This window comes from Amblyomma mixtum, chromosome 1 (assembly GCF_055824585.1).
Source record: "Amblyomma mixtum isolate Tamu chromosome 1, ASM5582458v1, whole genome shotgun sequence".
NCBI lineage: Eukaryota > Metazoa > Arthropoda > Arachnida > Ixodida > Ixodidae > Amblyomma > Amblyomma mixtum.
In genome coordinates, this window is record NC_143012.1 from 191,097,228 (window position 1) to 191,121,751 (window position 24,524).

Below are 24,524 nucleotides of genomic sequence, written 5' to 3' on the forward strand. Positions count from 1 at the left end.
ACTTTTGACTACTAAAGATAAAACTAGAGACATTTTTTTGTGAAGTCCGGTCACTACGTCTGCCTGTTGAAGCCAGAGCAACTGATTTAGTTCAATAAACACTAGACCTGTGGGGGTAACAATTGGCTGGCAAAATGCGGCAGCACTGCATCAGAACCAAATTCTTATGTGCAACGAAATCCGCTGCTTCAGGAATGTCCAGCATGTTGGCAATCGGTTGAAGCTCTCAGAAGCCAGTCGCTCAGCTCAGTGATTGACGTAACTCTCCTAAATATAGCGGTTGCGACAAACGCCCTAGCGGGAAGGACGCCGTTTAGGGATGCCTATTCAAGGTTGCCAAAAACCTTATTTTAACCCTACGAGTGTCGCCACACACACTTGCGGCCCCAGAGGCTACGCTACAGTGTGGTTTACTTCAAAACCGTGGTAACCTGCGCTTTTTGGTAAGGACTTTACGACTGTGAATGGACTGGCGGGAGGATTTTGAACTTGAGTTTTCTGAATACAAACTGGCCTTTAGGTGCTGGGTAAGCATCATCAGAGCCAGAAAGGGCTATAATTAATTATTACTCTTGACATTATTTGCATATAGTTTGAAGCTTTTTTGTGATGAAATTCAGAGAGTCAGCTATATAAGCAGCTTGAACGATCCTGACATCCTCTTTAGAGAGCAGCACTCATATTCCTTATAGTCTTCTTAGCATGGCAAAAAAACAACACAAGAAAAAGCGTATAACAAAGAACGACTGCTTACAAGCAGCCAGGAATATGATTCACAAAAAGCCAAAATACTAATTAGAATGAAATCTCTGCACAGCCAGACGAGGTGTTAATTTTTTAACTCACGTTGCATAACACTGCTACCCAAACTAGCACCATTCTTTTCAGATAAAATTGAAAAGTAAAATAATGCACTAAAATTTTTACAGACTGACGTAAGCGACGCCTTTCCTTTCAATACAAATGCCTGGAACAGTTCACGTCATCCTATTTGTGCGGCAGAGGTGAACCGTTCTTCGATCCAGATTCTGGAAACATTGCTGATTTGGAAGATGATACAGGGCGACGTTGCAAGCGGGCAGTCCGTGTACAAGTGCAGAGCAGTTTTCTGCTGATAGCCAGCGGTCGCGTCTCGCAATAGCCTACCTATTTGTTGACGCTTTTAAAAAGCCCACGAATCTTGGACATCATTTTTGAACATTAGAATATTTTAAGGCGCTTCGATGGAAATATTGAGGCTAACGGTTCATTCTTTCGACGCGTAGCAAAAACTTTCATTGAAAGTTTGCCCATCGCTCGCATAGAGTACATACTTAAGATTTCCAGAGAAAATCACTGCATAATGTTTTTGACGATAGCAAAAATGTGAAGAGCAAAAAAACGCAAGCATGCCGACGGGAGATCTCTGAATATATTGATTGTTAATATCAAATCTTAAATATATGCAAAATTGTGTTCGCACACTATTTTTCGTTGAAAATTCGCTTGTCCAGGATTTCTGGGTAGTTCCAGCGTTGGCCCAATGAATGTCATAATGTAACAATTATACAATAGTTTATAATGTGTTTGCTAAAGGAGTAAATAGAGCCATCAGTATTACTACCGCAGCTACGTTTACGCCTTTTTTAGAGCGGCGAACTGTCGAAAATATTTATTATTGAGTATTTTTCCTTCTGCCCTTATCAGCTTGCGTAAGGAACGATAGCAGAGCGTTGCCTCAGAGAGGAGCACCGGGTTCTCCCTGATTCTCTTGCGTAATTTCCTCAGCGTAGACGCGATCACCCTCGCTATTGCATTTTCAGGGAGAGAAATATCTCGTGAACACGATCCAAGTCAGCCGGAAGCAGATACCTCGAGAACTTGTGGTGCCAAGCATGGTCACACTGACGCGTACTTTGAAGTGGGTCCTCTCATTCTGGCACGGGGAGAAGCCGCTCCCAATAAGGAACCCTGCACGGAGGCGTCGTCAAGGCAGGCCGCGCTCCGGATGCATCGGGCTAGAAGGATATTTGACGTGACGTGATCATGGAGACCACAGAACTGCCCCTCGCGAGAATGAGCCGCCTGTTGGGTTCCAACGCACGTGGTACGAGCAGTGGACGCTCATTTGGCGGGCGACGCTGCAGCACAGCTCTTGCCGTCACCTGTTTGCAAGGAGGAGATGAAGAGATATTAGACTTAGGTTTATTTTGCTGCCACTAACCCGTATACAATTCAGCAAGATGTTCACGCGCAGCGTTAACACTCACCGTCGTACCTACCAGCAATCGAATTTCAAATGCAATGATGTGCACTGATGTGCAGAAAGCCCTCGCGCTACATAACCATGAATAAGCACGTAAAAATGTCGGTGTTATATCTTCGGGTCATGACGTGCGAAAAGCACCGGAGGCATTCGCCATCATCTGTCGTTCCTCACCACAGCTTTCATCAGAACTTCCTGCTGAAGGCCTTCTGCCCTCGTTTACATCCGTCTACGATCTGTTCCGTAATTAGAAGTGTTTTTTCTTTAAAATTTGCATATTCGGCAGTTTAAGCATATATGATTGATTGATCTTAGATTGGCTGAAGCCCGCTATAAATCCTTTCGATGCAGCCTCGTTGCACTTTGTTATGGTGTTTTCTTTTTCTTCTTAGAAGGCCTTAAAATTGAAATGGGGAGGCTATTTGCTACATTTTGAAGAGAGTGGCTTAGTTGTGACCGTACTGTACCTGCCGAGTCTCTTAAACAAACCACGTAGAACGGAACGTAAAACTGCCACAGCTGTAGCCTGAAAAGTGCGTACGATTACAACGACAACGGAGCTCAGCGTTGTGTTCAGTCTTCCTTGCCAGCGTCCACTTTTTTGCGATCTTGCTATGGCTTTCCAGCACCCAGTCATCCGAGAAACTTCTCTAATACAGGATGTTTCACCAAAGATTTCACACAATTTTTAAAATGGGCTTTTCGAGTTAGAAGAGTGCTTTTTGGACATAGCATTGTGAGCGGTGTACACTGTAAACAAAATAAACTCAAATGGGAGTTTAAATAGTTGGCGTCTGCCTTTAAACTCCATATGTGGAAACATTTACTCTATCAATATGGAGTATAAATGTGCTAAATGACCTATTTTGCTCCCTGCGCTCAGTAATAAGGCATAACGGAAGATCCTCCTCCTCATAATTCCTATTTTAAAATGGAGTTTCTTGGTATGAAGCACCCCAATTCCTCGATTGAGCAAAAAAAAAAACACCATTTTGCGGAATTCGTCCCGCCATCTAGGGTCTCCTCTGCTTCTGGTCAGTCATCTGATAATGGGCATGAGTGTCGACCGCTTGGTTACCATCGTCGCTGGACCTCTGCTCACTTCTGCTCTTTTGCAGGCGCTTGCCGATGTACAAGATATCGGCTTGCCGCGGTTTTCCGCTACAGCTAGCTATACAATTCAACTATTCCTGTGAAGCCTCCAGTGCTCTAGTCATACTTAACCTTCCTTTGTTAGTGTCTCCACCCCGTTACAGCCCCTGCTTAGGACTAATTCTCACAGGCTTTTTGACAGTGTGGTTCTCGGGGTGTGTGGCTGCAGATTATGTGTTGCATGAACATGGACCTGTGATAGAACATAGTTTTGCGCTAGTTCTTGATTGAGCCTATGAGGCTACATTTTTCCTCAATCATATTGGAAATTCAAGCCTGAAAGAAGTGAATATGAAAGCAAATATTGCTATTCCAAACTACCATCATGGGTGTTTTAAACTTTTTCCTCCGGTTTTTAGTAAGATATAGCGGGGTGCATTACCTTGAAAACTACACAGCGACTCCTTTTAATTTTTCAACTATTTATCATAATGTTACGTCCCTTTATCTACGAACATTGCCTACCAAACGAGCTCGTACAGCAAAGGGAGACGACAAGCAAACGACTCCTGCCGCCTACTCCGCCGCTGGGCTTGCAGATGGCGAAAAGAATGCGTGACGCGGGGTCACATTAGGGCAGCGCAGTTTCCCAAGATGGGTTGCCGGCGGCCCGTGCAGCTACTGCGCCTTTCCGCCGCTGTCACTGCTATTAAACTGAGCCTGAATGAGGATAAATAAACATGAAGGCACTTTTGGGCTCTATTTCTGAGGGTAGTAAAAACAATCTCTTGTACTCCTAATTACATCCCTTAGATAAGAGAGTAAATACACCATTTATACGAAGTAAACAAAACCACCTTTTGGCTGTACTTTAGAGGTTTGGTTTGGTTTATGGGGTTTAACGTCCCAAAGCGACTAAGGCTATGAGAGACGCCGTAGTGGAGGGCTCCGGAAATTTCGACCACCTGGGGTTCTTTAACGTGCACTGACATCGCACAGTACACGGGCCTCGAATTTCTCTTCCAAAGAAATTCAGCCGCCGCGAGCGGGATCGAACCCGCGTCTTTCGGGCCAGCAGCCGAGCACCATAGCCACTGAGCCACCGCGGCGGCCCTTTAGAGAACAAGCTATTTACTCCCGTCTGGGTGTTTTTTTTTGTTGAGAGAGTAGAAGTGTGGAATACGGCTAAGACGTGCTATCTAACAGGCTGGTTAAATTATATTGAATAGCTAACTTTCTATTACATTTAGGATCCTTAAAAACGGACAGGTGTGTGCCCATCCGTAAGTAATTTAAATAAAACGCGATTACCCTCGGCGCAGTGGCTGAACAAATTCTGGCTATTTCGACAAGTTACGCGCACTTGAGAAGTTGCTTTGGCTGCGAGCTTCTCGACAGCGCATTTTTTTTCGCGCGATGTAGCCAAAATTTGTTGGGCCACAGCCTGCACCGGTCGCCGCTTGCGAACTGCAAGCAGGGTCATACGGAGCGATAAGTATCGATGCGCCGCTCGACTCAAGCTCAAAGCGTATGCTTTGCCACCGCAGAGCAGTGACTGACCGCTGCTTGGCTTGGCGTTGAGTTCGCGCCAGAAAAGACAAAACAGCTATATTGTAAGAAAGGCTGCCTGCTATACTCCAGCAGTGACAAAGCATGCCTGCGCAACTGGCAAAAAGCTTTCGGCAACGACACCGCGCGTGGTAGTGCCGGACGACGAACTGCACTGCTGCATGGCTGCCCTGATCGTCGCTTTGAAGGCGCAGCGGACGCCGCTTCGGAACTCGCCTGCGCTATAATACAAGCTCCACTCTGAATACCACAATGCTATCAACAGCACCATATCACAATAAACTAAAAAAATGGTTAATTTACGCGACGCCTTCCGCAGCAGAGCTAGCGGACCGCTGCGGGCACCAAGCAATCCGGACCGCAACGGCTGGCCAACGGCGGCTGCGAAGCGATTCCGCCTAGAACTTTGCTCCTATCACAGTTATTATTTTCCACCAGCAACTCGGTATTAATCAATGATTCTCTATAATTATACAATTTTCCCAATTCTCTTTCCCACAATTTACGATTTGCATCAAAAGCAATCCTAAGCTGATTTTTATAACGAAGGCGGACCGGATCCAGGATGGCCGGCCGGCCAGCAGGATCGGTCTACTTCACGTTAGCACCAGAAAAGATAAAACAGCCATGCTATCAGAAAGGTTGCCCGCTATATTCAAACAATGACAGCATGCCTGTGCAATAGCCGAGCTTGCATGCTGTGCAATAGCCGAGCTTTCGGCAATGACGCCACCTTCGGCAGCCTCGGGCGAACAACTGCGCTGCTTGCCGGTTGCCCTGACAGTCACTAAGCCTAGCTGGTTTCGCATCTACGCCGCAGCTGAAGGTGCTTCAGAAGCAAGACATGATGTTGGGCTAGTCGGTTCATGGTTAGAGCGAAACAAAACTGCGCGAAGAAGACGGGACAAAAGAAAGGCACGAATACACACACACAAAGCGCAGACTTCCAACTGACTTTATTTTGTAAAAGCACGGTGCTTATAAAGGCAATCACAGCAAACTAGGAGACAAGCAGAAGCAACGTGCGAACGGCAATGACAAAGTCAACAATACCACGTGTGATTACGACGCATGAAAAGTTCGAATGTGACCATCTAAGAAATTGATTTCTTGACATGAAAGAGATAAAAAAGGGCGCTAAGACACTTATCACCCCTTTTAGAAATGAAATAGGCGTCGATAATTTCTCTTTCGGTTTTAGTTTTGGCTTTAGAAAGGAACTTAGTTTTTTCCTGGTAAGGAGAACAGGTTTTCGTGTCGCAGCTCTTACAGTGCAAGGGTAGATTGCTGTCAGTGCCACTGCTAAGGGATCGCCTGTGTTCTAAAGCGCGCTCATTAAAACAACGGCCAGTCTGGCCTATGTAGGAACGACCGCATGACAAAGGTATCTCGTAAACAACTTCGGAAACACATTTTGTAAACTTCTTCCGGTGGTTCTTCTTGCAAGTGGTGGGTTGCTTTCTTGTTCCAGCCAATAGAGGGCACACTTTTTTCAGCTTGCAAGGAGCCGAAAAAACAACGCGTATCCCATACCTTTCTGCTACCTTCTTGATGTTATGGGAAAGGTAATGAAAATACGGCATGACAAATGGTGGCTTGGGATCCGAGCATCCTTTATCTTTTTCTTGTGAAGATTTTAGCCTTTGAAGCATGCTTTCGCAGCTGCCAAGATGTAGATGACGGGGATAGCCAGCGGAAAGAAGGCGCTCAACTTGACAGTGAAAACTGGATGACATGGTGTGGGTACAGGATTTCTGCAGGGTAGAGAGGCAGGCAGACATGATGATGCCACGTTTGACTAGCTTAGAATGAGCGCTTTTATAGGGTAGTAGACTCTTGTTCGACCTTGGGCTATACGACCAGCAAACGTGGGCATCATTGAAGTGCAGATTTAAGTCTAAAAACTGTATGCGGTTGTCCCTTGTCAGTTCATGCGTAAAAAGTAAGCCTTGCCCCTCAGAGGAGAAGGCGTTAAGAATGTTAGTGACAGCACTGTCAAGGTCATAGTTAGAAGAATTGTCTAGAATCACTAGAAAGTCATCGACATAACGAAACACACGTGATACAGGGTGGTTTAAAAGCTCTTTTTCTAAGCGTCTGTCTAAAAAAGCCATAAAAATGTCACACAGCACTGGAGCAACCGAAGACCCAATGCAAATTCCGGACTTTTGAACATAAAATCGTCCGTCGTAAAAAGTGGCTGTGGAACTCAGGTAAAACTGTAAAAGCTCTAAAAAATGCTCGGTACTGATGCCAGCCATATTGTGAAAAACTAATTCACCATGCTCTTGAATGCAATCCCTCACAGCAGTGTACAACCCTTCATGCGGTACTGAATAGAAAAGATCTTGTACATCAACGGAAATAGCCGTGTAAGCGGAGGGCATTCCCTGTTCCAGAGCCAGCACAAGGTCCTTGGAGCTGCGGATGGGTCGTGATTTGGGTCGTGATCCGTTCCTCACCCGCAGCTCCAAGGACCTTGTGCTGGCTCTGGAACAGGGAATGCCCTCCGCTTACACAGCTATTTCCGTTGATGTACAAGATCTTTTCTATTCAGTACCGCATGAAGGGTTGTACACTGCTGTGAGGGATTGCATTCAAGAGCATGGTGAATTAGTTTTTCGCAATATGGCTGGCATCATTACCGAGCATTTTTTAGAGCTTTTACAGTTTTACCTGAGTTCCACAGCCACTTTTTACGACGGACAATTTTATGTTCAAAAGTCCGGAATTTGCATTGGGTCTTCGGTTGCTCCAGTGCTGTGTGACATTTTTATGGCTTTTTTAGACAGACGCTTAGAAAAAGAGCTTTTAAACCACCCTGTATCACGTGTGTTTCGTTATGTCGATGACTTTCTAGTGATTCTAGACAATTCTTCTAACTATGACCTTGACAGTGCTGTCACTAACATTCTTAACGCCTTCTCCTCTGAGGGGCAAGACTTACTTTTTACTCATCAACTGACAAGGGACAACCGCATACAGTTTTTAGACTTAAATCTGCACTTCACTGACGCCCACGTTTGCTGGTCGTATAGCCCAAGGTCGAACAATAGTCTACTACCCTATAAAAGCGCCCATTCTAAGCTAGTCAAACGTGGCATCATCATGTCTGCCTGCCTCTCTACCCTGCAGAAATCCTGTACCCACACCATGTCATCCAGTTTTCACTGTCAAGTTGAGCGCCTTCTTTCCGCTGGCTATCCCCGTCATCTACTTATTGGCATCTGCGAAAGCATGCTTCAAAGGCTAAAATCTTCACAAGAAAAAGATAAAGGATGCTCGGATCCCAAGCCACCATTTGTCATGCCGTATTTTCATTGCCTTTCCCATAACATCAAGAAGGTAGCAGAAATGTATGGGATACGCGTTGTTTTTTCGGCTCCTGCAAGCTGAAAAAAGTGTGCCCTCTACTGGCTGGAACAAGAAAGCAACCCACCACTTGCAAGAAGAACCACCGGAACAAGTTTACAAAATGTGTTTCCGAAGTTGTTTACGAGATACCTTTGTCATGCGGTCGTTCCTACATAGGCCAGACTGGCCGTTGTTTTAATGAGCGCGCTTTAGAACACAGGCGATCCCTTAGCAGTGGCACTGGCAGCAATCTACCCTTGCACTGTAAGAGCTGCGACACGAAAACCTGTTCTCCTTACCTGGAAAAAACAAAGTTCCTTTCTAAACCCAAAACTAAAACCGAAAGAGAAATTATCGAGGCCTATTTCATTTCTAAAAGGGGTGATAAGTTTGTTAGCGCCCCTTCTTTATCTCTTTTATGTCAAGAAATCAATTTCTTAAATGGTCACATTCGAACTTTTCATGCGTCGTAATCACACGTGGTATTGTTGACTTTGTCATTGCCGTTCGCACGTTGCTTCTGCTTGTCTCCTAGTTTGCTGTGATTGTCTTTATAAGCACCCTGCTTTTACAAAATAAAGTCAGTTGGAAGTCTGCGCTTTGTGTGTGTGTATTCGTGCCTTTCTTTTGTCCCGCCTTCTTCGCGCAGTTTTGTTTCGTGCTTCAGAACTAGCCAGCGCCGTAAGAAAAGATCGCTGTATTCACCCCTTGACTGCGAACCGCTCCAATAATAATGTGAAGTTATGGTCGATTTCCACGACGTCTCGGGCAGCGGATCTGGCAGACGCCTGGCGAGCCTCACCAAGCAGCTTATGATTTGTGGAGTTTTAACGTCCCAAAACCACTCAGGCTATCGAGGACGCCGTAGTGAAGGGCTCCGGAAATTTAGACCACCTGAGGTTTCTTAACGTGCACTGACATCACAGAGTACATGGGCCTCTAGAATTTCGACTCCATCTAAATTCGATCGCTGCCAAGCAGAAGCAGCCAGCGACAATAGGATAAAATTTGCTTGTATCGTAGTTATAACTTGCACCAGCACCTTAGTATTGGCCAATAATCCTCAGAAATGATACACTTTTGGCACTAATCTATCCGAGAGCTCGTTATGAGCGTAAATAAACAATACTATAGCGGAAACGAGTTCGTCTTTGGTGAATGTTATAGTTAGGCGGCCGGTCTCACGAAGACACGGACGCCGATGTCTACAGACTAGCTTTGTCGGCGCCGTGGGCGTCAAAGCATGTCATACTGGGAATGCATCTGGTCTTCGGTCGCTTTGGCGTCGTTTTCGGCGGAGGGTGACAGCTTGGTCTGTCAGACACGGACGGCCGATGATAGATGACGTCGTCGGTTCTTCGTCGGCGTCGTGTCTGGCTAGTGTGACAGGCCCTTTAGCTAATTTTGCCGACGCGGTGGCTCAGTGGTTATGGCGCTCGGCTGCTGACTCGAAAGAAGCGGGTTCGATCCCGGCCGCGGAGGTCGAATTTCGACGGAGGCGCAATTCAAGAGGCCCGTGTACTGTTCGATAGCAATGCACATTAAAGAACCCCAGGCGGTTGAAATTTCCGGAGCCCTTCACTTCGTCCCTGAAAGCCTGGGTTGCTTTGTGGCGTTAGGACGCCGTAAACCATAAACTAGTAAGCACGTCTTAGCTGTAATCCGCTTTACTACACTACTGACAATCCTATTAAAAAAAAGCGCTCTCTAACTCGAAAGCCCTGTGTAAACCCTGACTACAAACGCCCTGTATATCCGGCTTTTCATGAGCACGAATAAGCAGTTGATAACAGCACGTGTAAGGCGTCACGAATAAAATTGCTCTAGCGGTGACGACATTGCAATGACTGCTTGTGAACGTCATCCTTCAAAAGCCGTGTTACCAGGATCAGGTGTCGCACTGTCCAGTGAAGCGAAGACCTGGATGGCCAAGTCTGGTTGGTCGATCGGTCATGGGCTGCAGCCATGCCCGCCTGTTGCTAGACATCCGGTAATCTTTTTCACTGACTCACTCGACAGAGCCCCCTCGTCCTGCGTTCCGGGCGGATTTCCTGCACAGAAATATGAAAAAAAAAAAACAAAGCAACGCATTTGCGTTCGGAGCTAACTCACTTCCTCTTCCTTGTTCTTTGCAGTCCCAAAGCAGCTTTTTCTTTCGCCTTGCTCTGCACGTGTTACTGGACTTGGCCTCTTCTTTCTTCCATTACTCATTAACGCACCATACTACGCTGAGGTGTGCAGTGCTTGAAAAAATAGCTGGTTACCGAAGGTGTCGTTAAATTTGCTCTTTTTGTGGAGGCCGTTTCGCTTCTGGAACTGAAATTAAAACGCACCAACCCGAGAAATTTCTTTCTTTTTTTCTGGGTGCGACTGCCGCGTCGCAAGACGCACATTTGTAAGACTGCGGCTGGCGCTTCCTTTCACAAAATACGGTATAATTATGCATGCACTCGGTTTGCATCGAATATTTACGAGTGACTGGACCGGCGTGGTGATGCCTTAGATATAGGTGTAACCGACGCTGATTTTTACGGTACAATGAGAAAACTACGTTCCCGCTCACAGCAGTTTCGAACAGCACGATCATACGATCGCAGTTTGGAACAGCACAACCATAAGATGTGCACCATTAGGCTGCAGGTGTGCCGAGAGCCCAATTCGCGATGCAAGATGTATAAGTGGGGACAAAACACACGATATGCAATGTACGGCAGCTGACAGATAAACTACTACTCATGCATGTCCAAATACGACCTGTGATCGCAGCGCCCACTAACGGCCCAGCGATGAATCTTTGCCAAAAAAAAAACATACATGGACAAGTTAAACCGGGTGATACCACGCGGCGGAATTTTCTTAGCGTTTTGCCATCTGCCCACTGTTCAGCGCAACACCGCAATAAAGGTGTAGTAAGCGTTTTTTTTTTTTTGAGCGCGGGCGCTAGACCAGACATGCACTGACAAACGCAACGGGAGGTGACGAATGAAAAATTCGACAATCGATTAAGAAGCGAAAACACAACACACCGCCAGGTGAGGATTACTCTTTGGTCATCAAGGCGCCGGCTCTTACCAATGTAATGAATTCAAATAGCGCGCGAAAATGATCTGCTTAATGAAGAGACAACTTATGGCACCTTCACGAATTAGGGGCCATTGTCTGCTAACGGCTCGGGCAGATGCTTCCCCACCTTAGATCGTGGCTAAAAGTAACCAAATTTTTCCCCGTGTCTTCTTCAGGCACTACCAAGTTACTGCGTGATTTTGTGGAATACAATCCTGCCTTCTCTAAGTCGACGCTATTGCACAGTACAAGCCTGGAATAAATTTAATGCAGAATAAAATTATATGCCTCGTGAACACATGTCAAAATGCTCCTGTAACATGGTGCAATATCAAAATGGTCATGTTTGAAAAATAAACATAAAACAGCGGCGATTTCATGCCGATATCTCCAGAAAACTTTTCGCCAAACAAGGTTTCTTTGCGTGAATCAAACTGCATCTGGATAATAAACTCTGACTATAACTACATCTCTGAAGTTTACGGAGCCGAGTAGCAGTCTAGTGAAGAATATTTCCGTCGGAAACTTCGAAAGATTCGCTTTTGCAAGCTTCTTCGCAATAAAATAATATTGTAACTTGTGTCTTCTATGGCTGCAGTCATTACCTTCGCTTTTCGGTGCTTTAATCACCTGCACAGAAATGGCACGCAAAACACAGCTGTGCCTTCGCACGGTCGGTTCCACACCGCTCAGACAGGCTACTAAGACGTGATCGTATATTGCTGGGCTAGTTGGTTATAATGAACGGAATGTGCAACCAGCGAAAACGGACGCACCTTAGGAAATAGGAGGCACACGTAACACCGCCGCACTTACAACTGATTTATTCCGACACAGAAAACAACAGTTATATGTCGGTAAATTATGAATGAGCCATCCTTCCGTTTTTATCAGTGAAAAGCAGCGTCAGTTTTATGATCGTAAATATATTTCGGTCACATGTGTTTGGGGTTTGCGCTTGCGTAGGAAAAACGAATAAATGTTTCCCTCATCGGAATTAACCAGCTGCCAGTTCCGGGGTGTTGTGCGTTCGCCTTCTATTTCCTGTACTGCGTGCATTTTCGCTGGTTCCACCTTCTGCACTAATACGCGGTGCAGTAAGAGTGGGAATTCATTTTTCCTGCATACTCTTCCATTTGTTCCAGCGATGACGCAAACGCTGCTGCGTTCAAGCTCGGACGTGTGAACCCACGAGATTGCAACCGAGGTGCAGTCGACCAACCTGGAGTTTCGATCACGGTGGCGGTGATACAAAAGAAACCATACCCAAAGCTCGCTGGCGTTATTACTAGGCACGCTACGGCTGGGAAACTTTTGGAACTAAACAGCAATACCCAATTTTCCGTAATTCTTTCAAAATTAAGACAACTGAACTTGAAATGATTACCCGGTCATAACCTGTGCCCAGACTCCACAGACTAGCCGTCAAAGAAAGGCGCCGCCTATCAAGAAAGGCAGTCGCGCCTGGAAAATGTGAACCTGCCCGCCTGGCGTTCAAAGAGCAGTTCGTTAGAACGCCGAGGTTAGGGTCAGAGTACTGACCTGCATGTTTTGGAACAAGCAGTCTGCCGATTTTGATACGCGAGCTATATGGAATGTTTTGCAAGAGTTGTAATTACGGCGCCTTGTTTGTCAGCGTTGTTTCAAGAACTGTATAATGTGATGCATTGCTTGGACCAGAAACTGCTCACAATAGGACGGTACAACATTACTTATGCCGATATTTTGACACTACTCACGCATTAATACCACGAAGTAAATTTCAGCACACACCTCGGACTCCTACCCTAAATTATGGAGCATTTATCCTCTTTCCAAAGCATTACATATCCTTGAAATTTAGCGCAATAGTTCTTTATAATCTGATGTCTTTGAATGACCTCTCATTGATTAACAATGTTAGGACAAAGGACCCTCGTGGTTTTTACAACATCAAAAGTGCTGACGTTTTATGCGCGGTCTACAGGTCAAAGCAGCACTTCCACAGGTCAGTGTATGGTGTCCCTCTGCTCCATCCTGTGCAAGAGCTGTCTTGAACTGCAGATCATGGGTTGACTTGCCACAGAAAGACAAGCACCTGGAGGCCTTAATTACGCTCCAGATTCATTTATATCTACAGGAAAAGTAGGCGTTCTCGTGACGGCGGTAGCCTGATAGAAAATAAGATTTCGACTGAACTGAACGACGCTCAGAAAATCATCGACAGTTTCGGCCGTATTTCGACAACAAAAGTAGGTGCAGGCCAACGCCATAACGAGGATGTTGGGCTGTGGCGACAGCTCATGACTGGTCAGCACCTGAGTTATAACCGCCTATTGTGATCGCCAAGCACCCGGCGACGTGAGGTTTTTAATCACTGAAGTGTCATGTGATCGCATTGTGCGCGACTGGAATGTAGTGTCATGCTGTGACGTGTGCGATGATGCCATGACGAGAGGGGGAGCGTTGCTCTCTTGTTGAGAATGCATCGAGCAGATAGCTCGTGTGTGAGGCTTAATCTGTACGGCCCAGCATGCTGAATAAACACGTTGCTTAGTCGTTCTACCCCCGATTCGCTCGCCGCGGCTACAACAATCACGAAACACCTCGTTAGCTCCGCTCCTAGTTTTGCGAAGTGATGATTAGCCTCAAATGCGAATTTTGAGAGGCAGTGCAGAAATTCCGCACAATTAACGGTACCATGCTTTGCGAGGCTTCCAAAACAAACTTTCGAACCAAATTACGTTGAGTCCATACTCATACATCGGGCTTCTCTGAAGCTTAGTATATGGGTTTATTGTGAGGAAATCGTGCGCTTCCTTCAGAAAATATCGCTAGCTCATACCAGTGAAAACTTCACTGGCCTGCTCCGGTAAGACGATGCTCTCAGCATTTCTGTGTGAAGTTCACTTCGAGATAACAAAATCCCCCATATTTCAATCCTCCAGACTTCCGTGGGGAAACAAACCTTTTGAAAGAGTCTCCAGAAAAATCTTTGCCTACTTAAAGCTCACCCGATGTCCTTGGTGTGCGCCTGGAATGCGCCACCCGAACTAAAGCGCACTGATGACCTGAATGCGATGAAAAGTGAGAAAAGAAGAAGAATGCATATCGAAATTACCAAATTAGCAAACTGAAGCACTAATATGGTATTGAACGCCATTAAGATCCTCACAAAAGTATACTTCCGCTAATTAAGATTCGCGGCTGCTAAACCAATCATGTGGTGTGTGTACAGTTTTCAAACCAAAATAGCGCAGTTTTACAGAGACAAATCGTCAGCTGCGTCGAGAAAAGGAGTTTACATGAGGTAAACTGCATACCTCTGCGCCCTGCCTGCCCGATCTTCACCGGACAACCCGGAGTCCGGACACCGCCCATGTTTCGCGATGTGATTTCAGAGAGGCAAGTAGTACGTGAGCGTCGTCATCACTTTCCCACTACCTCTATGCATTAGGAAGCGGCGCTGTCATCAACATCAACGTCCAGTCTGTAGATTCACTACGAGGCACAGCAGCAAACCGCAGTTTTAATGGTGTACCTTTCTGGTAAGTATTTGCCTCAAATGTTGCAGGCCCGGAAGTTTAACGTCCTGAGCCAATCAACGCCCCCTGAACAAGGCTACCCAGTGTGACCTGCGCTGCTCTCCCCGTTTACCGGCCGCACGGGCAATGCCAGCTCTACCGCGGGGTACGCTGCTGCAGTCAATCTTCGGTTAATGGCTCTCTTGAGTCGTTCCAGCGAAGGCGACAAAAACAGGTTTGTTTGGAGTCAATTGTATTGCTTTCAGCCGCAACTCGCCCGCTGATCTCAACTGCGAGTTACGTTCTAGCCCAGAACACTTGCCAGGGCTTCCACTTGCCGATACGACGGATTGTGCAAACAGCGTTGCGTGCTAGGTTTCCAACCTCCGTGCCCTAACTTTAGGCGGGACTGAGAGCGTTTCTGGAGCTAAAGTTGACGCCGACAGCTGGTCGAGAAACAGGGGGGTACACCACGCTGGTAGAAACATGTCCCACAAGCGCTGGGTGCGGTATTTTGTTTTGCTTTGGAGTCTGTCAGACGTTCATTTTTTCACTGATAAGTCCACGACATGTCAAACAGCTTTAGCGAACAACTGGCCAGAATTTCATCTATTCAAGTGGGGATGTAAGTGCCATCGGTTAGTGAGTTTGCTTGTTGAGAAGCAAGCACGAGCTCGTAGTTCGTAACCATCTCTCAACTGTTGCATGATCCCCATTACCTGGGACAACACAAAATGTAGATTGCCTCCACGCTAATAGAGGCACATGATTCCTGTGCGCGAAGATCAACCTCATTATCATGCGCCTTTGATAGGCTTTTTGTTCACTAGAGACCTGCGACCGCGTTCTGTGACGTTGCGTGTTTCTTTCTTTTCGTCCTCGCTGATTGATCGTTACCTTCCGGTCATCAAGGGCTGGCGGACGGCACCATCGACACAGCGCGAACAGATGCGAAAACAAAACTAAATATTATAAAATACCGACCGCGTCGTAGGCCACCGTTCCTCTGGAGCTTTCGCCGTGCAGTGCTTCTATACAAAGGACGGCTCATTATACTAAAATTTTTATTGGACAGTCTGACGCCGAGTAAAAATCTCGCCTACAAAGTACGTGTTGGGCGGTACCCCTAACACCCCTATTCTTTATTCGAAAGAAAACATTTAACACAGAGTAATGGGTTAGCTCGTAGGTTGGAATGGTATAGAAGCCATCCGAAGGACGAAAAACAAAGGAGGAAGACGCACAAGCTTACGCTAACAACTGACACGTTAAAATTTATATACATTGAGAATAGCGGCAGCCACACAACATGATATTGCTGACAAAAAAGCGAAGCAAAAAGCAAACAAAATAAAAGAAAACACAAAAAAGAGCACAATACATGGTGCCCTTCATGCGCGATTGTAAACGAATTTTCTGTCGTTAAGTTCTAACAACATACTTCCTCATTGTGAAACGCAAGCGACGGCTCGCTGCCATAATATGCTAGCCTCATTTCGCGAAAATAAGGTATCCGAGATTTGGTGAGCAGTTTGCAGTCCACGCCCAAGGATGATGTAGCTGTCAGCTAAATGCAGGGTGCACTCGCACTTACGCCAGTGGTACGCCATGTGCGGCCGGTGAATGTGTTGTAATTGGTTACAAGGTCCAGAGACAAACACAAACTAAGTATTTACACTTTTTCCGCTATACATTTTGACATTTTGTTTTGCATTACTTGATTCTTCTGTTTAATGTTTTGTTCTGTTAAACGTGCTCCTAATCCGAAATCTGAAGTTGATGTCACCGCTTGCGCCGGAGTAACTGCTGCTCCCTGTCGGTATGTACATGCAATGCTACCATATAATAAGGCAGTAATTACTCATTGACATCCACCCAAGCGCCCCCATAGGGCTACAAAGGAAAGCTATACTGCTTTCCGTTCCGCTAACCGTCCTCTAACGTCCGCTAACCGTCCGCTAACGTCTGAGCTAACCGGGACGGTTAGCTCAATTGGTAGAGCGACTGCTCCGGTGTATCGGTGGTCCCGGGTTCGAACCCCGGACCAGGACGAATTTTTCTTTAACTGCGAAGTTTCTGAGCAAGCTGTATAGCTTTCCTTTGTAGCCGTATGGCTGCGCTTGGGTGGATGTCAATGAGTAATTACTGCCTTATTACAAATCTACTCCACCTTGGGGGATTCCCCTAAACATTTGACCAACACTGTTCCCACTTCGAGTTAGTGATCAATTCGCTCTCGCCCTACCATAAGCTTGCCGTCCCGGTTAGCTCAATTGGTAGAGCGACTACACCGGTGTAGCGGTGGTCCCGGGTTCGAACCCCGGACCAGGACGAATTTTTCTTTAATTGCGAAGTTTCTGAGAAAGCGGTATAGCTTTCCTTTGTAGCCGTATGGCTGCGCTTGGGTGGACGTCAATGAGTAATTACTGCCTTATTACAAATCTACTCCACCTTGGGGGATTCCCCTAAACATTTGACCAATGCTACCATATACAATGCTATCATGTGCCTCCCCGTCGGTACACATGATAGCATTAATTACTAACAACTCTGGACTGATCAGTAGTCAGTTTTAAGTGCTCAATGCAGTATCAATTACAAGAAAATAAGAAACGAAACAAAAACAAAGGTGAAGTGCATCCGAATCACAAATCGCTAATTGTGAAATGGAAGCTTCAAGCACAAAGATGGTTTCCGGCTTCACTCCTGCTCGTAAACTTCACTCTGCACCAGATCAGTTGCTGATAGCTTAGTGCATACATTCGCCTTACCTCCTCTGTGTCTTTATGACTCTTGCGCAGGCCCCATCCGAGCTTCCGGAAGCACGGCATGGTTGCAGTCACAGGTCCTTCCAATACCTTCTGAGAGGAGGTTAGTGCAGCTGTATTGCCGCCGCTGCAAATAGATTAAAATGTCACAAAACTAAACTTTGATGCCGCTAAACTGTTGCAAGGCAACGAAAAAAAAAAATGAAACCTGTTTTTCAGGAATTTAGCGGCGCAGGAACTGGTAACTGTCTCACACAACTCAATGGGCATCCGAACCGCGCAGTAAGGGAAGGGATAAAGCAGGGATTGAAAGAAGAAAGGAAGAAAGTTATGCCGTAGTGGAGGTCTCCGGAACAATATGGAACACCTGAGAATCATTAACGTCCATTGACATCGCACAGAACAAAAATTTCAGTGCACCTTAAATATCCCCAAGTGGTCGAAACCTTAAAGCGTGTACTGACATCACGTGCTGCGCGTTGTCAGTGCACGTTTTATTTTTTGACATCATGGCATACAGAGGAGAACGGTGAGTCTAAAAATTAACATGTACAAAACAAAATTAATGTTCAGCTGTCTAGAAGGGGAACAGCAGCTCCAACTGGTAACGAGGGTCTGGAAGTAGTAAGGGAACATGTGTACTTACGGCAGCTAGTGGCCGCAGATCCGGATCATGAGAGTGAAATAACTAGTATGATAAGAATGGGGCGGAGCGCACATGGCAGGTTCTCTCAGGTCATTAATGGCAGTTTACCAATATCCCTCAAGAGAAAAGTATGCAACAGCTGTATACTACCGGTACTCACCTTTGGGGTAGAAACGTGGAAGCTAACGAAGAGGGTTAAGCTTAAGTTAAGGACAGCGCAGCGAGCTATGGAAAGAAAAATGATCGGTATAACGTTAAGAGATCGGAAGCGGGCGGAGTGGGTGAGGGAACAAATGCGGGTTAATGTCTTCTTTCTCGAAATCAAGAGGAAGAAATGGTTTGGTTTCGTTTATGGGGTTTAACGTCCCATGGTGACTCAGGCTATGAGAGACGCCGTAGTGAAGGGCCCCGGAAATTCCGACCACCTGGGCACCTGGGGTTCTTTAACGTGCACTGGCATCGCACAGTACACGGGCCTCTAGAATTTGGCCTCCAACGAAATTCGATCACCGCGGCCGGGATCGAACCCCTGTGTTTCGAGTCAGCAGCCGGCTTGGGCCGGGCATGTAACGCGAAGGCAAGATAACCGTTCGTCGTTAAGGGTAACGGGTTGGATTCCAAGAGAAGGCCAGCGTAGCAGGTGGCGGCAGAAAGTTACGTGGGCGGCTGAGGTTAAGAAATTTGCAGGGATACGGTGGCCGGAACTGGCAAAGGACAGGGCTAATTGGAGAGGCACGGGAGTGGCATTTGCCCTGCAGCGGGCATAATTAGGCTGATGATGATGCCGTACACAGGCTAGCGCACAGTTATATTTTTGTTGCTCTTTCAATTCTCAGCTGTGCTTTTCGCATTGCACGTGCCCGTTATGACAGAATCCCGTGAGAAACCGAGCAAGTGAAGAAAAAGATCTGCCCGCAACGTCTGGGTAGCCTTTTTTTTCTCAAGGTGAGACCAGCTCTGGGCAACAATTAAAAAATTCAGTAAAACTGCACATGCACTTGAAAAATTGCATACGGAGTTGTAGAAAGGTCGTCTAATTGTTGCAACCTGGCGCGTCCCAATGTTCAAAAATATCTTGCAATGCACCAGTGCTAAAATGTTGAAATTTATTGGTCCAGTTGGATTTCTAGTTCCCTCTTCATTATGTCCGGAAACATAGCCTTTTGGCACTGTCAGTGAGACATGGGCATAATAATCGTAAGCTTTGTAAGCGTTAATTGTTTAAGCACCATTTTTTTCGTAGCTGTCCTTTTAATGGCGTTGCGTATGCAGCAGGCTGATTAACCACGCAACATGGGGCACTGGGTGACAATCTAAAATTTATTATTACCAGATTGCGTCAGACACTTGTTCGTTACATTCAGAAGTGCCTTCTATCACAATGGCACCTACGCTATTACACTGGTGTCCAATTTCAGTGCGTTTCGTTGAAAACAACTATCACGTGCTGAATATTTATCGCGAGTGCTGTGAGCTACAAACCTCCAAAATGCAATGTGTTAACGCTGGACATCTATTCTAGGAGTCCGTGCTCCTGTCCAAGGCTTCCAAAGTGTTCCGTACCAACAGCAGGCCGTATCAGTTCTACAAGGTACGTTCTTTGGATTTTGCAAGTCATTGGTGCCTCCTTCCAGCAATTTTCGCGCCATCCAAAATAATTACACAGGAGCGGGTCGAATCAGGGGTCGTCTGTGTAAGGCCAAAGCAAACTGGGCGTTTGCATAGACGGGCTCTTGGCCAATCAAGAGCCTGCCGTGAGCCCCAGTTCCGCTGAGTGTCATGAACAGCGGTGCGAGCGTGCAAAAGCAATCGAATTGCTACCCGCTATAATTTACACTAGTACGACAGAGGAGTTGTAATCGAATAAACTGATTAAGCCTGCCGGTTATGAGTTTACTACACGCCTAATCTAAAACATTCATATGTTGAAAATTACTTTTTTTACGTTCCCAGCAGTGTGCGCCGCCCTAGTTGACAAAGGCCGGCCTTTGTTTACTTTCCAGAAGGGCAAACGATTGTATAATTCGGAAAATGTGATCAAGTTAAGAGCTTCATTTCTGTATTTGTGCACATTGCCTGCAACAAGTATCCGATCAATACAGGCGTCCACGTATTGATAAAATCTGTCGCCCAAACCTGTAGTGAACTGTACACTAGCACGATTCGAGAAGAGTAAACTACCTTTGTGTCTTGGTGACATCTTAAACGCTGTAATAGCCAAGGACTGAGGACGACAGACAACCTTGGCTGCATTAAATTATGCGTAGCACTGCACAAAGCCAAATATGAATGAACTTGCGCCGCTTTCTTCAATTGGCACGGTCAATTTGCAACTACTTGATGAATATACAATTCGCACAATCCTTTGTGCGCAAGTAAAATTGACTCTTCTTGCTTACTGTGCTGAATGTGCAAAGAGTAGATATCATGTTAGGTTCATACGTGGTGCTCAAGCTTCATTGCGGCCTGGTAATACATACATACTGGAAAATTTATTTCTAAAGAGCACCAGTAAATTACAGTAATTCGATCATATCCGGAAAACACCGGAACTAGAACTGGGAGAGGGAAACTAGGAGAAAACAAAAAAGCGATGTAGTCGTGGACTACCTAGTGTTCTTTAACGTGCGTCGATAAAAAGGCATAATATAATATCTGGAGTGTGCCTGTAGTAATGTCGTGTGTGTCCTCCTCAATGCTTCTCATCTCGCGCTTTTGAAATAAGGGGAGGTCATCTTTTCAACCACATCCAGCTTGACCAGATACCTTTTCATACACGACCAATTTGCGAATAAGTAGCAACTCAGTGTAACAGCTTCGTCCTCATCATCGTCTACACCTCTATTGGTACTTAGCGCGCTGTTAAAAAACTGACACCTTAATCGCTGCACAGTGTCTTGCCCCTATTTTCTTTACTTGATATAAGCAGGCGTGGGGTAAACGCTAAGGCAGTTCATATGAAACAATGAACTGGAGAAAAGAAAGCAAAAGCTAAAGCTCCCGCTGAGCACGGTTACACGAGTCTCCCATTCACTGTTCCCGACAGAGGTCAGCTAATTTAACTCTTTTGTCAAATGTTAAAGCAGATGTTCAGCGGTGATCTCAAGTTCGAACCCCGGACAGGGAACTACGAAGTTTCTCAGCAAGCTGTAAAGTTTACCTTTGAAGCCCTATGGCTGCGCTTGGGTGGACGGAAAAAGCAGAGTAATTATTCCCTTCGACGAATTTAACTATTGCGGAGCAGCAGGATTAAGTTACGACAGCTGTGGCTCAGAATTATTCCCCATTTTCAGTCAATTATGCATGATCAGTGCAACTCTTACATCGGTATCTAGCTAACCCTTTTCTGCAGGCTGGCTGAAACCTGACTTTCTCGGTCTAAAATTGCGCCCGTCGTTTTACTTTGGTAAGCCAGCTTGAACGACGCGGCAGGGACCACGTAGGCAGGTGTATAGAGCACACTGACTTTGATTTTCAGAAAACCGTCCAAATTAACCAGATCATCGATAGTTTTGAGAGGAGGCTAAATGCAACGACGACATTGATAAGTCGGACATCAGGGGGAGATAGGCGCGAGCATGAAACACGATAAGCATGGATGAAAAGTAAACCAGTAAGAGTCGAAAGATATAAAAATTCATGGGCACCTTCTTTACGCTTCAGTTCTTTATATCTCATTTTTGTTTAGCGTCTCATGTTGCCGCCTGTCGAATGTACTACAGCCTTCATCACTGTATCCCTTAATTCATGTTCTCTTTATCGTGTTCATTATCTTACCTCTGCAGTGCCCACTGAGTTACAGGGTGTTACAGTGGTGATTTTAAGAAATTTTTGAAAATTGGTTTCTGAGTTATCAGAGCTCTTTTTTCGGAATAGCATAGAAAGCAGTGTAGCACACCAGCATACATCTAAGACGAGCTAACTATCCGCTGGTTAACTGATATTGAATAGTTAACTTCTGAACTATTACTGCTGGGCTTTTAATTATTGCGAGGCGTGTAGCCCACCTTAATATCCAGATCAGTTTCTGGAATTTCTAAAACGTGCTTACACTCAGCGCTATGGCCCAAATAATTTTGGATATTTCGACAAGTTACGTGCAGTGAAGAGATTGCTTTGTGTGCAAGCTTCTCGACAACGCATGTATTTTGGCGCGATTTATCAAAAAATTGTTGGTCCACAGCGGCGAGGGTAACCGTGTTTTCGAAAATATAAAACTGATATAGAAATTATTCAGTATGGGCTCCACGTCTCTCAATAATTAAGAAGCCTAACAGTAACACTTAAAAAGTCACCTTTTCAATGTAAGTTTACCAGGTCACCTTTTCAATCTAAGTTTACCAGCCTGCTAGTTAGCATATCTTAGCTGAATCTGATGTACTACACCGCTGAGAATGCTATGCCCAAAAGAGCGCTCTTCTAACTCAGAAAGGCTATTTCTAAAAATTGTGTAAATTTTTAGGTGCAACTCCCACTATATGTACATTTGATTTCAGCCGCCTTCATAAAATTTGAAAATCCCCACTGTAGCCTCTTTACGTCATTACATAATCTGTGACGAACTGCTACAGCTAGCTTACCAAAACGCAACCCTGCCTTCTAGCCTGGAAACGTGTCATTCCGTATTCATCGATGCGTCACCGCGCATATAGATGCAGTCGACAATGTCCAAGGCATTTAGTCGCTCTCTAGCAGATCGTGGTGGCTGTATCAATACAACATACTTTGATCTCTTCCAATGAGCTCCACCTTCAACCGCCAATTAAAATGCTTTCTTTGCTTCAAGACGCATACACGGCCGTGGCGATCTCATCTGCTTTTTCCGCTGCATTGAAGCCTGACTGACGGGGAGATATCGCTTCTGTATCAAAACTTTTGCCTCACGATACCCACGCAAGCCCTCTTGATTTACTGGGCACAACAAGTAATTAAGCTGCCTCTCCCTCCCGAAGAATAGATAGATAATATTCTGGAATTCTTAGAAGTTGTACGGCTCTTGAAAAATATATTGCGAGAAGTATAATTTACGCACTAAATGGCATAATACTGTTGTCGCAAATTCCAGCTTAGCTGATACAAGCTACTCACCAATAGCCGTCAAGGTAGCATTCTCTCGCATAGCTGCCTCGACCTCAGAGCAGTCACTTTTTCTTTTCTCCGTACTGGCAGGCCAAATTAGCAGGCGGTTCGTGACCAGCTGTCAAACAACTGACTTGAGCTGGTCGACAACATGATGCAAACCTGCATAGGTATGAAAGAAGCGATAAGTCCTAACTTTTTCTTCTTTTTTTCCTCTGGTGGGAATTCTGACGGCTTCATGGACACGAGGAATATCAGTTAGGTAGTAGTAACGTTACAACGATATACGAACTTCCACATTACCTTTAAACTGATGTCGTTTACCTACAAGGCATTTACTTAGCATGCCACCAAACCAGCGATGAATCACACCGCAAAGAACATTAGCATAGAAGCACAGTTATCAACGTCTTTTCAGCTCGGCCGCAGCAAAATGATCGAAGAAGATTATACCTGATTACAAAAGCATTCCGGCGAACCCACTAGCGTCAGAACGTCTTGCTGCGATGAGGTGGTCTTTTTTCTCGCCTACGAAACTAACTCCGGGTAACAAAAAAATGAAACCGTGAAAACCTTTCGGCAACGTGCGCTTTTTACATAATTTTATGCCGGCGTAACCACTGCTGCAATTTTTATCACCTTACTCTGTCAAAATCCGGCCATTACTACTTTTGCTTTTTTTGCCTAATGAGAGCTGGCGCACGCGGTGAAATTTGTTCTCGCAAGGACGCGCTGATGTGCTGTAGCCGAGGACTCAACTTGTTGCGCCACTTCAACACAAAGTTCTGCGGAAAACTTTATATAACTACAAATTCCATTCTGTTCATAGTGCCATAAATTGTGAAGTTACTTCATGTCTATAGAACATTTACGGGGGGCAAGAAACACGGAATTTCAAACTTCATATTACAGTGGCCAAATATATTGGCATTTCCTTCATTGGCGATTCGTTTGTTGGCGCGGATAACCTTCCCGGGAGATACTGCGCTGAAGTGCCGATGATTGGTCTTAGCTGCACTTATCGAGCACCGTAGCTATCTTGAGGTCCGTAAAGACGACTCCTAACGCCAGTGAAATGAAACACGGTAGAAACGCTTCCCGTCGTTAAAAATGATGCGCTCCTGTGTTCTTCCGTTTGCTGGAAACCTTTGCCGCGATAAAACAGAAATTGTTTACGCTGAATTTTTCCTTTTTTGCGTGTATTT

The 24,524-nt window shown here is 45.6% G+C and overlaps 1 pseudogene across 1 annotated transcript in view; it reads right to left on the reverse strand.

Annotated features, from left to right (window-relative positions):
* The window catches only part of LOC149370320 (uncharacterized), a 58,450-nt pseudogene that overhangs the window by 18,407 nt on the left and 15,519 nt on the right, over positions 1-24,524 (reverse strand). Inside the window, exons 4-7 of the transcript XR_016291184.1 lie at positions 23,329-23,481; positions 17,598-17,721; positions 10,144-10,311; positions 1,895-2,144 (exon numbers count right to left, since the gene is read on the reverse strand). The product of XR_016291184.1 is annotated as an uncharacterized LOC149370320 (transcript). The remainder of the gene's footprint in view (positions 1-1,894; positions 2,145-10,143; positions 10,312-17,597; positions 17,722-23,328; positions 23,482-24,524) is intronic.